Source organism: Vanellus vanellus, assembly GCF_965231255.1.
Source record: "Vanellus vanellus genome assembly, chromosome: 23".
Lineage (NCBI taxonomy): Eukaryota > Metazoa > Chordata > Aves > Charadriiformes > Charadriidae > Vanellus > Vanellus vanellus.
This window is the reverse complement of record NC_138928.1, coordinates 4,523,699-4,539,939: the sequence shown is the minus strand read 5'-3', so window position 1 is coordinate 4,539,939 and position 16,241 is coordinate 4,523,699. Positions and strand designations below refer to the sequence as shown.

The 16,241-nt window shown below is 50.5% G+C and overlaps 1 protein-coding gene across 1 annotated transcript in view; it reads right to left on the bottom strand.

Annotated features, from left to right (window-relative positions):
• NFASC (neurofascin) overlaps positions 1–15,579 on the bottom strand; it is a 94,511-nt gene extending 78,932 nt beyond the window's left edge. Inside the window, exon 1 of the mRNA XM_082494465.1 lies at positions 15,454–15,579. The gene's annotated coding sequence lies outside the window, so the exon portion shown is untranslated. The remainder of the gene's footprint in view (positions 1–15,453) is intronic.
• Between the last annotated feature and the right edge of the window lie 662 nt (positions 15,580–16,241).

Below are 16,241 nucleotides of genomic sequence, written 5' to 3'. Positions count from 1 at the left end.
GATTTCAAACCACTAGAAAATTGGGGTTGGAAGGGAGAAGGATAAGGGGTCCTACGCAATGGGACAATGAGAACAGGACCGAGCCTTGGGATTTGAGACCATAAGCCACATTCCTACCAATTCATTAGTTCCTCCTCTCTGTTTTCCCCTGCATTCAGGCAATGCCTTCCTGCTATCTGGTGAAATTAAAACATGATCCAGCCTCTTGAAGAATAAACATTACAGAGATATAAGCAAGATCCGAGTTTAAAAACTGAATTACTTTTAATCTGCGAAGACCGCCTACTGCAGATCCTCAGCTGAACCATCACGATACCAAAGAGACTAAAGGTGATGCAGGACCAGACTTGAGAAACGGGGACCGGAGCAGCCGGCTGTGGAAGCCGGCATCGCTCCCAGCATCGCTCCCACCGCGCCGAGCAGTGCTCGGGTGGCTCAGCCGGCTCTGTCACCGCAGAGGGGGAGGATGAGGGAGGATGAGGCCGATCGGTCGCATCTGGAGGGGAGGCAACAGCAGCTGGGGCAAAAGCTGGTGCAATGACGGCACGTTCTCACCGCCAGCCGTGCCGCTCGCCCCGGACCCTCCGCGTCTCACACTGCCTCGGGGGCTGATCATCGCTCCTCCTGGAGGGACGCCAGGCTTACCAGCGCCCAGAGCCACAAAATCTTGCCAGTTGCCCTGAATCGCTCGGTCGGGTCTCGCCATCGTGCCCAGCCTGACGAGGCCACAGCATCCTCGCTTCCCCGCGCAGGAGTGGAGGCGGTTTGGCTCTGTCTGCAGCTCTCTGTGGGACTGCAGTATCTGCGTGGCATCTCCTAGTGACGCCCCCAGGACATCACCCTGACCCCGGAGAGCGAGCCACCACACTTTTCCTGATAATCCTCCATCCTGACCTTTACAGCACAGCGGACTCCCAGGAGACAAACCGATGCCCGGGGCACATTAGCACCGTCATCCTCACAGTACAAGAGCAGCCGGAGAGATCTGCTCTCCGCACCACTCCAGACAGCAGCAGGGCGCTGCCAGCACTGCAGTCTGAAAAATTTCCCATCGTAGTGGATGCTGCCGTCTGCTTAGTGATGGACAGCCCAGACAGCGCGTTACAGAGGTGCGGAGGAAGAGCTGCAAAGCCTGGCAGGAGGTGGTGACCTCAGTCGTGCCACAGAAAGCAGTGGCAGGTGGTCAGGAGCGGGGCTGGTTGCCAGCAAAAATTCGTCCCTGCTTGAAGATTAATGAAGTCACCGGGGATTAACTCAGTCCGATATCTCTATTGCTTTAAGTTGGGGACAGCGCAAGCTGCAGGCCTGGGAGATAGGGAATAATGAGGATGAATAAAGGCTCCCCGGGGAAGATGAGCCATGTTCTCTTTTCAGGACCCTTGAAATCCCATTGATTGCTTACAGGCTTACACTGAGCAGGAAGAGTCCGCTGGAGCTGCTTCTTCCTTCCCCCCAGAGAAGCCCGAAGAGGCTTTTAGAACTGGTGGTGTTTCAGGGATAATTAGCTGCTGGGGAGGGGATGTGGGTTTTTTCATGGGGTGGAGACCCACAAGTCAGCAGCGATGGCAGGGAACGGCCGTGCTTTATCGGGGACTAAACACGCCCAGGGCAGCAGCTAGGAGACAACTCTAACTTAGCATAAAGCTGTTTATTAAAGAAGATGCACCACTTCTTCCTTGAAATGGCAGCATGCAAGAGTGAACATAGTGCTGCCTTCTGCTTCGTTAGCCCTGCCAACCTCCTGCACAGCCACACAGATGAGTTTGACAAGCCCACAAAGTTTCTGGCTGGAATAAACTAACCATATTCCTCTTCTGCCTTTGTCCCAAAGGAAACCGCAAAGGAAAAGCGGTTGGTTTCTTCTAGAATGGGTACTCAGTGCAGTTTGAGTATCGCCGTCCTGTTCGCTGCCCCTCTTTATGGGGGAGGCAGGACTTCAGACAAGCTTTTGCCCATGCAGGCAGTGGGATGTGTCTCTGTCATGCAGGATCGCTTCTCCTCCTCTGGCAAGCTTACAGACTGCCGTAACTCAGAGTGAGAAGAAACTACGAGGAAGGGGTAGGAATATAGTGTGAAATCCAGGAATTCCCATCTTAGCCATGTCTAAAGGCAAATCACCCCCTCTCCTGCCTCAGCTCCTCTCCAGGAGGAAGATGCCTTTTATCTGCCTGATTAACACTTGAGGCTGTATTCTAAAAACCCTCCAGAAGTCCCTATTAACAGTTTAGTGCACCTTTAAACTTGTTCTTGAAATGTTGCTACTCTGCTACCAGGATCCCAGCTGTAGCCGTGCTCTCATTCCAGTCATCTTTTCTAGCTTAGAAACTCGTCACACCAAAACCTCTGACCACATCCCACGTACACCCCCCGGCTCCCATCCAGATGCTCAGCCGCAGGGCAGGACCCTCTGGGTCCTTTGCACCCAAAAGGCACCTGAACGTGGGGTTTTGGCCGCTGGCCACAGCCCAGATGAGCACAGAGATGCCAAGGATGTGGTCAGAGCAGCAGGATGAAGCCTACTTTGTCATACTGGGAGTGCTTGGCTCTTGTCCCTCTCCATCCGGCAGCGGTGGTCCCTGCTGCTCCCTCGCTCCCTCCCTCCATGGGAGCCACAGCTGCCAGCACTGGGCTATAATTAGCCATGAGCACAGGCTGATGGCAACCCAACTCCAAAAGCCCTCTAGAGCCCAATGCTGAAGACAACTATGGATTTGTCACAGATTGTGCTTCAGAAATAGAAAGACGGTGGCACACATCGCTCCGAGCGGCGCAGGGTCCCTCAGCACCGGCACAATTAGGATTTTAGTCAGGTGTCAGGTTCACTTGCCCAAGACCGGGACAGTGTTATCTCCGAGGCGCGTCCCCCTCCGCAGCCCCTCCCACCGCAGGATCGTGGGGAAAGGCTCATTGCAGCCCGGGCTGAACCCGAACCCCCGCACCGACCCCACGGGGCATCCGGCCAACGCTGCCCACCCCATCGCGGGAGGTAATTGCACCGCGGGGCTCCATCTGCCTTCCCACATCTCAGCATCTGTTCAGAATCAATACCAGGAGAGTCGCCAGCGCAGCTCAACAAACCCCTTTTTAACCGGACAATAGACAGCATCAGGCAGAAACTGCATTTCTATTGTAGAGCAGCATTATTTTTTTTTTTTTCGCTTCCTGGCATGTAACTTCCACGGCTGTGCACGTACCACATCCCTGCTGCTTGCCTGCACTATTTTATTTTGAAAGAGCTCCTTCTGATTGAGAACCAGGATTTACTGCAAATTGATTGACATATGTTGACTTGAACCAGGCAAAGGCAGTGATTTAAAGCATTCAACGGCCCACAGAATAAGTATTTCGTGCTCACCCGGGGCCTCAAGGTTTCCTGACATGAGGAGAAAACACATACCAGTCCCTGCAACATGGACAATCCTCCTTACCCACCTATGGGGAAACCGAGGCAGGGTATCTAAAGGGCTGGTTCAGGGTCACAGCCTCCTGGTAGCAGAGCTGGCTTTAGAATAAGGACTTCTGGGTTTGTCCTACAGAATATTTTCAGTAACTTTTTAGCTGCGTTTTAGGGAACAATCCTGCAACAACAGAGAGATGGAAACGAGCCTTGAAATGTAGAGAAAGCAAAGCAAAAACTTTGAAAAATTCTCTTTTCGGTTGTTTTGTTTTCAAGGCTGTGGCCACAAGAAGGTTAAACCAGGTGCCTGCGGCCGGTTCAGCACTCTCACCCTGCAGCCCCATCACTCTGCACAGCGCCGCCCCACCAACAGCGGGCACGAAGGCAAAATCCCCCCCTGCACCAAGCTGGGGACGATGGGTCTCAGGGGGCATCAGTGCCGGGGATGGCTGGGAGCACAAATACCCAGTGACCCTGACCTCCGCGCCCAGGGCCAGCAGCTACGAGGGTCCGCAGAGCGCCAGAGGTCAGTTTGAGTCTCTCCTGGAGGTCCGAGCAACTTGTGCTTTATAACCAGCCCCCTTCCCTCCCGCGTCGTGCTGCTCCGAGGCTGTGCCCAGAGTTTCTCACGGCAGTAAAGCCAGGAGCAGTGCACAGAGGAGGTCTGATTTTGAGGGATTAAGAGGAACTGAAAGTTTCGCTGCTCTCCTGCTGGTTGATCCACCTTCTCCTGGAGCACAGCCCTCGTACGCCCACAGCCAGCTGCAGGGCAGGGAGGGCAGCGCTCCTCCCCGACAAGCCACCCCCGGCGTGACTACACGCATTAAAGCAAAGCACTTTCCAGCCTCCAAGCCTTAAGTAGGTAGCATTAGCTCCACGGACACTCTCTGCCACCGCAGGCAGTCCAAAGCCATCCTTAAGTCAAGTCGTACCACCCCTGCCTAAGCATGTCAGGGATTAGACACCGAAAAGTTCATTAGTGCCATTTCCCTACTTATCACAGACGAAGGCGGGGGTGGGGGGGGCTTGTGCTGGCATTACTCGCTGGTCAGCTGCGAGGCCACCGTCCCCAGCTGCGCTGAGTGGAAGTGACACGCTGCTGCTCACTATATGCTGCTACGACGCGTGGCTGGAGCCGACACCGTGTGCGCTGTCTGCTTCGCGCAGGAGGGTGATGCTAATCCCTGCCATGACACGGCCACGCTGGGCAGTGGGGGTTAAACACCCTCCCACGACCGCAACCTGCTGCGCTGCTTCCACTGACGGAAACCAGAAACCCAGCAAAGCAAGCTCCCTGGCATGGGGATGCTGTTGAGGGGCTGGGGAGGTGGCTCCTCGCCCTCCTCGGAGAGATTGCGGAGCTGGGACATCCCCCTGCTCCTTTCCCAACTCCTGCCTGCGGTCACACATCAGCCTTCTCCACAGAGGCTGAGTTTCGCCAGTGTACCCTCACATCTGGAATGATACCGTGCACCCCCAGACCAAAAATTTATGGGGAACTTCAGAGTTTCTTCACTTCAGAGTTTCTCCTTTCCTTCTTACCCACTCATTCTGCAGGAGGAGGTTTTCTCCAAAGGGCTCCTGCCTGCCTTGGTCAATCCTGGTGCACGTCAACGCTCCGACAAAACAGCTCAAAATACTTCATCATCCCAAACCAGCAACCTGAGCACATGCAAGGGCCACTGCGTGGAGGGGAGGCCCCCATTACCCACCCCCACGTAACCCCCCAGCCTGCACCATGGCACTCAGGGTACCCGCAGCAGGAATGCCGGCACACAGCCTCGTCCCACTTCTGGCAAGGCTCCTCCAGTGCTGGAGGCACCCGCGGGAAGGAGCAGCCGATTGCAGCAGCACTCGCTCTGTGTTAACCTGAGATTTCCGTTTGCAGAACTGCACAAAGCGGTTTGTGACAAAGAGATCATTTTCTTCTTTCTTACTGAATTTTTTTTTTTTTTTTTTTTTTAATCATGACCGTCAAGCTGAAGTAACTAAGGAAGAGACACTCGCAGTTCTCACTGCACTGACCTAGGGATAGATGCAGCCCAAAGCCTGCGTCATAAAGCACACGTAACAGCAGTCCCTGTGGAGCCATCTCCATTGATGGCACCAAGATCTGGCGAGCCAACTTGGGTGCAGAGCCCAGGGCAGCTGCACAGACATCTCACATCGTGATATCTTAACACTTATAGCAAGAGGAACATGGTTACAAGACTTTCTCAGGCAGCTGATGTACAGCAAGCCCTCGCAACCTGGAGGACTGTCTCCTATTGTTTCTGGTATTATTATTTTCTACCCTGCAAAGACTTTCTTTATTTTTTTTTTTAATGTAATCCAGTGGACTAATATCTTGTTCTAGCAAGTGAGACCATGTCTAAAGTGAAGCAAATCAGGAGCTGGGCTAGCAGAGATCTCCGAGGACAAGGAAGGAAAAGAATCTTCCATGGTGCCAAGAGAGGGAAATGCCATTTAAACCCAGACACTGCTCTGGCAAAACCCAGATTGAACGAAGACTAAATACGAGCTGACAAGCTGACATTTGAAAATGCAATTAGCTGCCTTGTAGAGCCAACCTGTTATCTTATTGTTAATTATATGTTTGCTCAGTCTAAGAGGCAATACACTTATTTAAAATTCATTCTCAGGCTCTCCTGCTTTGACTAGTCCCTTCAACCAAGAACTCCTGTGTTTCCCCCCCCACCCCAAACCTATCTCACAGGTTTATGGTGAATTTGATTTCCACAAAAAGGACGGTGGTATTGTATATTATGTAACTGCTATTACCAACCTACTCTTTGGGAAGCATATAGAGCAGCAAGTGGATTCCCAAGATAAGAGATGCTTGGGAACAACTAGATGCTAAGGAGAGAGCTGAGACTCGCTGCATTAATTTCCCATTTATGCAGTTCCAGGGAAGTGCCGTCCCTCCCCAGAGGTGACAATTCCAGTCACCCCCCACAGAATTTAACTAACCTGTTTCTGCAGCCTCTTGGTCCAAGCTCTGCAATCAGAGATGTATTTATTCTTATATAAGTCTCTAATCCCTCTCTTAATTGTGATAAAGTTGGCTTTTAAACATATTAACATGTGTCATGGACCCGGGCCATTTTATGGGCATAAACATAATTCACATTTGTTTGACTTGCAAGGCAAGTTAGGGGGAAGGAAGAAGAATTACAGCTGAGCAAACACAGCTATCTCCTGGGTAAAAAGCCTGCCAGGAACATTTAGAGCTCCCCAGCTCATCTGGCACTCACAGGAACCAGTCCCACCTCCATTCCAATACCAAGGCTCTCTGGAAAGGTTGGTCTATTTGGAGAGGAAGGTTAGAGTAGCAAGGCAGACAAGGAAACTGCACTCCATGAAATACAACATCAGAGAGAAGCCTGCTATACTGGGCTCAAGCCAGATTAGCCTCACAGCTGTCACCATGGCCAGGAGAATTCAGACGAGGCCAACCAAAAATACATAGCCGTGGACCCAGCTGCTGATATTGCTGGAAAATAAACCCCTGTGGGCTTTGGCATCTGGATACCAGAGCTGTCAATAACAGATGTCAGGTTGTGATATGCAACATAACATTTTGAAGGACACTTTTACTGTACACATATTTGTCTTCTAATAAGTGCAGCCCGTGTATTTTGTATAAACTAATACATGTATGAATTAAGCCTAACTTCAGCTTTTCTGGGCATAAGGGAAGGAGCACTTAGTTTTGACAGAAAGTTCAGTCTTAAGACATCTTACATTAGAATCCAGATTTACTAGATATAGCAGAAGAAGGAAATAGGATTATCAATTTATTAAGTAAGTTGATTTGATACGGTTTTCAAGAGGTTGTTCTCAGTGCACACTCACATACGTAGCTTCACTGCTGAGGGCATCAAATCCTACCTAGCCACGCTCTTTTGAATTTGCAATGGAAGTAAAAATAAGACGAGATTTCAGTCCCCAGACAAGCTGCAAGACTTGCAATTCAACTACAGACAGACTGCTCAAAATGACAGTGCCAAAACATGGTCTGGGGCATGCCAGATGTGTCATGAAAGGAGGGCTGGCCTGAGAGGAGCTTCAGCAGTCCCATGCATGCTGTCACATGTGCATGGCTACAAAGCCTCAGTTCTCTCCTTCCCCCCTCCCTCCCACTTGCCTGCACACATCTGTGAACACGTCACTGGGATTCAAACAGAAGCCAATGAGCTTGCAACAAGCAGTCTTTGTTGCCGGGTCTGGTAGGAATCTGAAAGCAAGATTTCACGAATCCTGACACCATTTAAGTGACAGCAAGAAAGAGAGCTTTTTCTGGCCCTTAACTCAATAAGGGTACAGCTCAGCATACAGATGTGTCTTTATCAACTGCAGAGCCATGCTGTGCTGTTAGGCATATTAGTAACTCTCCCAGCTATCACAAACAGGGCTGTGTAATTAAATGCGAGGCGGCTGGTGGTACCATACCCTACTGTGGAACTGTTAAGAGCCTCTGGAACAAGATGCAGGCTGGCTCCAAGTACTAATCATCTAAATAGCTTGAGGAAGAGTGACATTTACCACCACTCACACACCAGAGCACAAGCAGCTCCTCATTAACTGAGCAGCCTATGTGTAAAGCTTCCAGGAGCAAGTCAAGAGTCAGGGCTGGTCTTCACCTTTTCACTTTGTTGGGTGAGAAGGGAGCGCTGTAATTTCTTTCCTTCCATCCTAGCCCCCAGGCTACTGAATATCCAATAAAAGCTGCTGTGAATATCCAATAAAAGCTGCTTCACAGTGATATGAGCATGGGCAGTCAATCTTTGTACATGAGAAAAGGTTCTCAAAGGGATGCAGAGAGGGAGCGGCTCGTTTTGTTTCCTTCTGGTGAAAACCCTTAAGGTAACAGCATCACAAAACAATTCTGTTTGGAATGCACCACAGCAGGTCACTTAGTCCAAGCTTCAGCTGAAAGCAGGATCAGCTATAAGGTCAGACCAGGTTGTTCAGGGCTTTATCCAGATGGGTCTTAAACACCCATCCAACAAGGGTGGAGACCACCCAGTCTCTCCAGGTAACCTATGGTACTGCTTTACACCCATGCTGTGGGGGGGATTTCCCGCCACCCCACTTGCATCTTCTTGTTTCAACCTATGCCTGTTATACGGTCTCCTTACCAAGGACAGGAGGAGCAACAGGGAAATCAACAGCGCAGGGACTCACGCGGAGGGCGCGGAGACCCCCCTCCGTCCCGGGGCGGGCGGCGGTTCAGCACCCTGGAGAGCGGCCGGGCGCCCCGCGGGACGCGACGGGGACACGCTCAGGTCGGGTCTTTCTCCCGCCCACGGACACCCGTTTCCCTAGAATTCCCCGAGCCCTGGCGATTTTCATTCTTCCTTGCTAACTCCAAGTAAATCATCCTTTAAGCACCTTTCCTTGCTGAAATCTGGGGGTGGGATCCTCTCTCAGGCGCACACCGTCATCTATGGTTTTGTTTGCGTCTTCAGTAAATACACATCTTACAAGCAATGAAAAATATTAAAAAAGTGGGGAGCGTACCTCCTGATTGTGCACCAAACGTGTGCACGACACCAAGCAAATTAAATGGAGAGCCTGAATGCCCTGAATGCTTGGTTGAAGAGCACTGCTCTCTGAGTAACCCCTAGAATGCAGAAGCCATTTTTCCTCCTCAAAGAGACACTATTTAATAGAAATGAAAAACATGAGCAACAGGTCAGTGCCTTAGGTGGCCTCCTCAGTTTTAAAGACCCTACATTTTCTTTTAACTTGGAGCTTCTTGTGAAGTTACTGGGGTAACTATGAAAAGTAAACTTTACATAGCAGAAAGGGGATTTAACTACACTTTCTGCAGGTTCAAGGAGAGTCCTATCCACCTCACAGCTCACACTGCAATTGCCAGGCCTGCCCACCCATGCCAGCGCATTTCAGGAGGAATATAGTATGCAGGCTGACAGTGAGACAGTATCAGGCATGCTGTGATTTAGAAGGTCTGTAGGAACCCATCAGTCCCCCATGCTGGAAGACAACAAAATCTACTGTCAAGGAGGCATAAAGCAGTAGAAAACCTGCCAGGAATTCAAATGAACCTCCAGGTTCACCTTGCTCCAAGCCTCTGGGTTCTGCTCCCTTTAACTAGCCATCTGTAAGGATCAACGTTTGCTTCCAAAAGGTGGGAAAGCAGCATCTAGGACAGCCCATGCTAGTATTTATCAGCTAAACCTATGTCATGCTTTGAACACGAGATTGTTGCCTATGACAAGGAATGGCAGTGCCCTTTGGAGTAGGGTCTGGCAGGAGGTGGGTCCACCACTGCACAGGCCTTCATGTATGGAGTTGTCAGACCCTCTCAGATTCCACTGGAGTCACTGAGACTGGAAGGTGCTCAGTGCCATACTAGACTGAACCTTGACTCTACAAGGCACCCTCTTTCCAGTGCTGATGCTTCTCCGGCAGCCTCATAAATCAGCAGCCCTCAGCTTAGGCTTAAGTAGCAGAGGCAGAGTGATGCTAGCAAAGGATTTCCAAATGCTGCTTTTTGAAGTGAAGCCTCCATTCCCCATTCCCAAGGCCTGTACCCACTCTTTTGTCCAGCTCTGCCTGCAGCCAGGGTACAAAGCTTTGCCCTCCTGTATCCTTGGGCTATTCTCTGTAAGCTACATTCCTACAGTGAGGATAACAGGACCTGGTTATCACCGGCAGCAAGAGGATGGGATGAGATCCAAAGGAGACTAAACCGAGGGGAGCTAAAGAGGCAAGGCAGATACTTGTCCCCACATAGCATCCTTGGGAACTTCTACCTGGTTTAGCCATGCAAAACCATCTCTATTTGTTCAGTTGTTAATCCTTCTCCTCCTATCTCATTAACTAGGAATGGTGATCCCTATAAGCAGGGCTGAGGACTAAATCCTCCTCTATTTTAATCCATAATAACACAGCATGCTTTCTTTCAGATCTGGATTAAAAAAAAAAAAAAAAAAAAAAAGAGAGGAGGGGGATTATTTAGCATAACAACAACTTCAAGCAAGTTCATTCTGAGCTGGATCTCTAAAATTATGCAACGATTACCCTGGACAGCAAAAGTAAAAGAACAAAAGAACGAAGGTATGACCTGCTTCAGCAGGAGGAAAAAAAAAAAAAACAAGCAAACAAACAAAAAAAACAACCCAAAACCCAACAGACAGAGCAGAAGTCATCCACCAACATTTAAAATAATGAAAATGATTTTTGAAAGGAGTTACCCACAGGGCAGGGAGACAAGCTAGACCTCTCTGACGAGATTTGCTAGAGCCTTTCAAAAACTGTAACTGAATACAATCCTTGGTTTAAGCTGCCTGCTCAGTTTTAAGATGCAAGGGAATATTTTGATAAGGACAAATGAAACCCAAGGAACAATAAAGATTCAAAGGGGAAGTACCAGAGTTTAGGTTTCTTTCTCGGGATTTTAAAAGTCTCCTCCCAGGCTTTTCTTTTATTCAAATTCAAGCAAAACCTAGTTTTCTATACATGACTCAGAGTCACTCCATGTAAACAACTGTAATGGATTTAAATCCTCACAATTCAGTTACATTCTTATTTCACCTAAACAAGCAGATTTTCACAACTATGTGGAAACCAGGGGATTTCACAACTCCCTGAAGTCCTGTAACAATACACATGAAGAAGCTCTGCCTTGCCATTCAGGTTTATCCACATATACGGTTAAGTGCTGAGGAGATTTGAGAGCCTGACGCTGCACAGACAACTAAATTAAAACCCCATAAAAGTCAACACGCACATGCTACTTCTGTACAGAGAAGGGAGAAATTCAGCAGCTCCTGCCAAAGGCTCACAGATAATGTCAGAACTGCAGAAGTATCCTGGGAATCTGGCTATTTAATTTCCCCAGATTTCTTAAACAATCTCAAGTGCAAACCTTTTACTTGAGGGCTCCTCCTTACCAGAGCACACCAAGAACAAGATGGAGCTCTGTGTAACCTGGACAAGCCTTTGCTCTGCCCGAGTAGGTTCCATTTCTAGAAAACACTGACATTTTTCCAGGCAGTATTTTGTTAGGGACACCCCATAACTACCACGTTTCCGCTAAGTGGGGTTAAACAGATGACAGGAATGGACAGAGGATTCAGATCTGGCAAGGTACTTGGTACCCATGAATAATTCACCCAGCGAGCCTTCTCCCAAGGACACCAGGTCACCCGACCAGGCCTGAAACAGAGCATCGGAAGTAAAAATCGTTTCAGTGGAAAGTTAAACTACTTGAAAAGCCATTTATTTACTGTTGCCCGTCAGCCTGAACCAAGCACCAACAAAGGTCCCTTTGCCTCCTGTCCATGTCCGTTCTTCCTTTCCTCATGATCGCAGGCAGCGCCAACAGCTGCCTGAGTCCGCATTTACAGCTTTTTATTTCTATTCCCAATGGGTCCTTGACACACCCGATATCGACACGTTACCGTTCACACCTGATCTCAGCACCTTGCCCGCTCACCATGCGGGGGCTGCACCCGGCAGCTCCCCCACGAGGCTCAGTGCCCTCCTCCACAGGAGGGACACAACCGTGCCAAGACCTACACACTCCCGTGAGTAGCGTTGCAGGGTCTCAAGACAGCTGGCAGGAACACAGATGTGGAGAATGAGACTTCATTTCTTGCTATTATTATTAAAGATATTTGACCATCTTTGATGCTTGTGCACTGCAGAAAGCCTTTGCGGTGGCACTTTGCCAGCAGCGGCATCGATTTTATACACAAGACCCATGAAGACGAAGACAATTAGATCACAGCTAGGCAAATAATTCATTATGAATTAATACCATTTGAGAGCTTGGGATATTTTCCATTTAATCATTAGCTGGGAGAAGAGATGATTGGATTGACTGACTTAGTTTAAATCAGATCCCCAGCCACAGCCAAGGCAACACAACTCAGGAAACACTGCGGCCCGCAGTAACCCCCAGCGAGACTTGCCGAAGACGATGTTGGAGCTTTGTTATTACGATAGCCAGCCCCACCGTACCGCTTTAGCTCAAATGAGACAAAGCCAGTCCCCGGGCCTCAAGCCCTGTAAACAAAGTCCATTTTCAAATTTAACAACTTGAGCACATCCTCCGTCAGCTGAGAAGACCTCCATGCATTATTTATGCCGTACTCACATTACGGCTACACAAAAAAGGAAAGTCAGCAAGGGCCCAGCCTGAAGCTGTTAAATAGAAAGAATGGGATGCTGAATTTAAGCAGTTATCTTTCAAGGTAGGCCAAGCAAAGAAGTTTTCTGGAAACAAAGCAGACATGCTGCTGATCAATTTAGCTGTCTGCCAAAGGGTAGACATTTTACAGAAACACAGTCAACAATAAAGGAGTCAGCATCTCAGTAAAAGTCACTGGATTCTTGCTTTTGTCCTCAGCATCTGATAGGAGCACCCCGGAAACACTGACAGCACCACAGTATCCATCTTAAAACCATCAGGCATATGGTCTGCATTTCAGTATTCCTGTTTTTCCTGCAATATACGTATCCCTCTGCCCCTTCACACTGCCTCTCTCTCAAAAAGCAGACAGCAACATCCCCGTTTGACTTTCACAAGTACTCCACAGCCCACATGCTATTCCAAGGACCCGACCTTGAAAAAGAATCTCAAAGACACTATTCAAAAGGGAAAAGAAAAACCTACCCAAGCAGCAAGCCCCACGTGCCTTTCCCAGTTTCAGAAGGACAGGATTTTTTGGAGAAAACCTCCCTCCATTCCCCCAACCCCCCCCCAAATCCCCGCAGTACCGTGCCCAGAGGCCTCACCAAGATGCAAGCGTGCATCTTCCCCGTGCCCTCTCCTCCAAGGAGCAACTAAGGCCACAGAAGATACGATGCTGTGCTCAAGCCACACAGTACCTCTTCCAGGCCCACGGAACTCCCACCTCAGCCACAGCCACAGCCACGCCGCAGAGTTGCCTTCAGCCTCTGCAGCCCATTTCTGAGCATCTCCCGGTGATGGGGAAGAGCTGAACCACCCGTACAGCTGAGAGTACAAATGATTCAGCACTTTCCCCACCTCCAGAAGCCTGATCGATAGCAGGGAGCTGCTCTGCAGGCACAGCCGGAGCATGCAGATCCCAAATAACAGCAGGCACTAACCGCTGCTCTCTGGCGAGGCCCGGCTCCATCCAACGCAGCATCACAACCCCGGCGTTTCCAAAGAGGCCTCGCCGATGTATTTTGCCAGCCCAGGATGTTTCAGAAGGAGAACACAGATCCAGCCCCGAGCGGGAAGCCGCAGGGTGCAGCGTGCCCGCAGAGAGAGCCTTCCTCCCGAGGAGCTTTCGGGGACCGAACCACGTCCTGTCACACAAAGGTCCCTGCCCGGGCTGCGCACCCCGTCCCCCCGGACTGACACATCAGGATTTTACCGCACGCATAGCCACGATGTCATGACGTAAAAGCAAAAATCCCATCACATGCCCGAGCCCGGTACCCAGCTCCCCCCGCATGCAGCTCCAGCCCGGGGAGGGAAAAATAACGGGGGGAGGGGGACGGACACCATCCCCGCAGGCAGTGAGGTCCCAAACCCACCATAAGGGTGCGGGGCCAATCCCCCCTCCCTCCCCCAAGCCGCGCCCCGGGGCTGCCGCGGCCGCACCGACCCGAGCATCCCCCCCCCGGACGTGGGGGGTGGTCGTCGTCCCCCCGCCCCGGCCCCGCTTACCTGATCCGGGAGCGCCGGGGCTCGCCGCAGCCGGGGCTCGGTGCGCCGCACTGCGCGCTCCCGGGCGCGGCCGCGCCGCACTGCGCGCTCCCGGGCGGGCGGACGGACGGGCGGGCGAGCGCGCCCCGGGAGGAGGCAGGGAGGAAAGGCAGAGTCTGGCGGGCTTGGGGGGCGGGGGGGGGGAAATGCAAGGCAGGGGGAGGGGTTCATTAGCGGTGCCGTTAATTAGCAGCTGCAGCCCCTTAGCGCGCTGCCGGCCCGTACCGGCTCTGCCGCCCCCCAAAAGTTCCCCGCAGGCACTAAAAGCCCAAAATGGGATTACGGACTGGGCGGGCCCCAGACTCTGAAGCCCATCCCAAGATTTTGTTTTAGGGCAGGAAAGGACAAATCTTTTCTGAGCACTGGGAATTGCCATGAAGAGCTGCGGAGGGGCTGCGGGTTCCAACACGCTCCACTGCCCCCCAAGCGGTGGGATCGCCGTGGGGGGCTCTTTGCCGGGCAGGGTGATGCTGAAGGGGAGCAGAAATATCACAGCTTGGCTCTGGGCAAGGTGTCAGCTGGTGGCTATCTGCAATCAGGCACTGTCCCCCACTGAGGCTTCTGTTACCATCGCAGCCCAGACATCTCTTCAGTGACTTGGTTATCAGAAATGTCAGTTTAATTAAAGCCTCTCCCACCTAGGAAACGCTCACAGCGAGATTTGTCGCTTCCCTCACCATACATTTTATTACATTACAAATATTCTGCTGAGGTTGTGAAACTTCAGCTAATATAGACGCTTTCTCTAGAAGCAACACACTGATCCTTATTGATTTAGCATATCTTCTAGACAACTTATATTGAACATGCTGATGCACACCATATATCCAAGCCATTTAGGGGTTTATCGCAAACAGTACTGAGGTCCCCGGCTTAGCCCAAAAGATACATTCGCGTTTATGTGTGTTGCCATCCCATGAAAGTCAGTGAAGAATTCATGTGTCAGAAGTTAAATGTGTGTCCTGCAGGGTCTACAGGACCACCAGAGAAAAGAACCTTCCTCGGGGGATCTGGAAAAGAAGCTGGAGACTGCGATTTTACTATTGAGTAGTAGATGCAGTAACACAAAACCAGATTCAGAGAGCAGGTGCTGCAGGACAGCAATGGCAGGACAGCTGCTATAAACGAAGGAAGATAAATCAATCAAGAATAGCTGAGGCGGTGCAGAACCCAGTGCTGAACAGAGCTCCAGCCACCCATCCCCAGCTGCCAGGGCACTGGTGGAAACAGGCAAAAACCAAACCATACACAGGAGCAGAGAGATCAGTAACAAAGTGCAAGGAAACCGGGTGTCTAAAGGCGAGGACCATTTACTATTAGTGTCACTGAGGCACAGGCTTACCTCCCTTCCCCCGGAGCTGCTCAGCACCCTTGGAAACATTAGACTTCATCAGGCTTTGCCATTTCTGCAGGGATCCCGTTGTACAGCTATATTTAGGGCAGGAGTATGTAAAGTCACTCTTCAAGAGGTCCCTCTTAAACAGCGTTGAGTGCTCCTCCAAGATGCTGATTACTGTTAACTCCGGAGGGATCTGAGGGCACACTGTACTTCATAAGAGCTGCTCAGTGCCTTGCAAAATTCATTTCTCCTCCTTGTTCCCGCAAGTGTCTATCCCTTCCCTCCTGTTAGTGGTGTTGGTTGCAAACCAACCTGCCGGGAAGGAACTGAAATATCCCTTCTTGCTTTTGGAAGTCTCTTTGCAGAGAATCCCATCTGGAAAGGGTCACTGCCTACCTGCATCACACAAATACCAATTTGCAACATAGAGAGCTGATCTGTTTGTGCGATGAACAAAAATCTGCTTTCTCTTCTTTGTAGCTACCTCTGTGAGATGTACTGGAAGAAACGGTGAGTGGAGTTCTGCTAAAAAGCATGGAGAGTGTTCAAGCACACATACACGGGTGAAATGAAACCGAGACGTGTCTCCTAGCGTGCGTCCCTGTCTACAGATAACCAAATCTGGCACAGCAAGGATCAAAATGGTCGAAAGAAACAGTTTGTTGCAAACCATTGGCAACTTGAGATGAAGCATGTCAGTGCAATGGAAATTGCACCCTATACTTGCAAGATACATTTGTGAGAGTTAACAAAATTAGTTTGAAGCTAGGCCCAGGTGCTTGGTGTTCCCC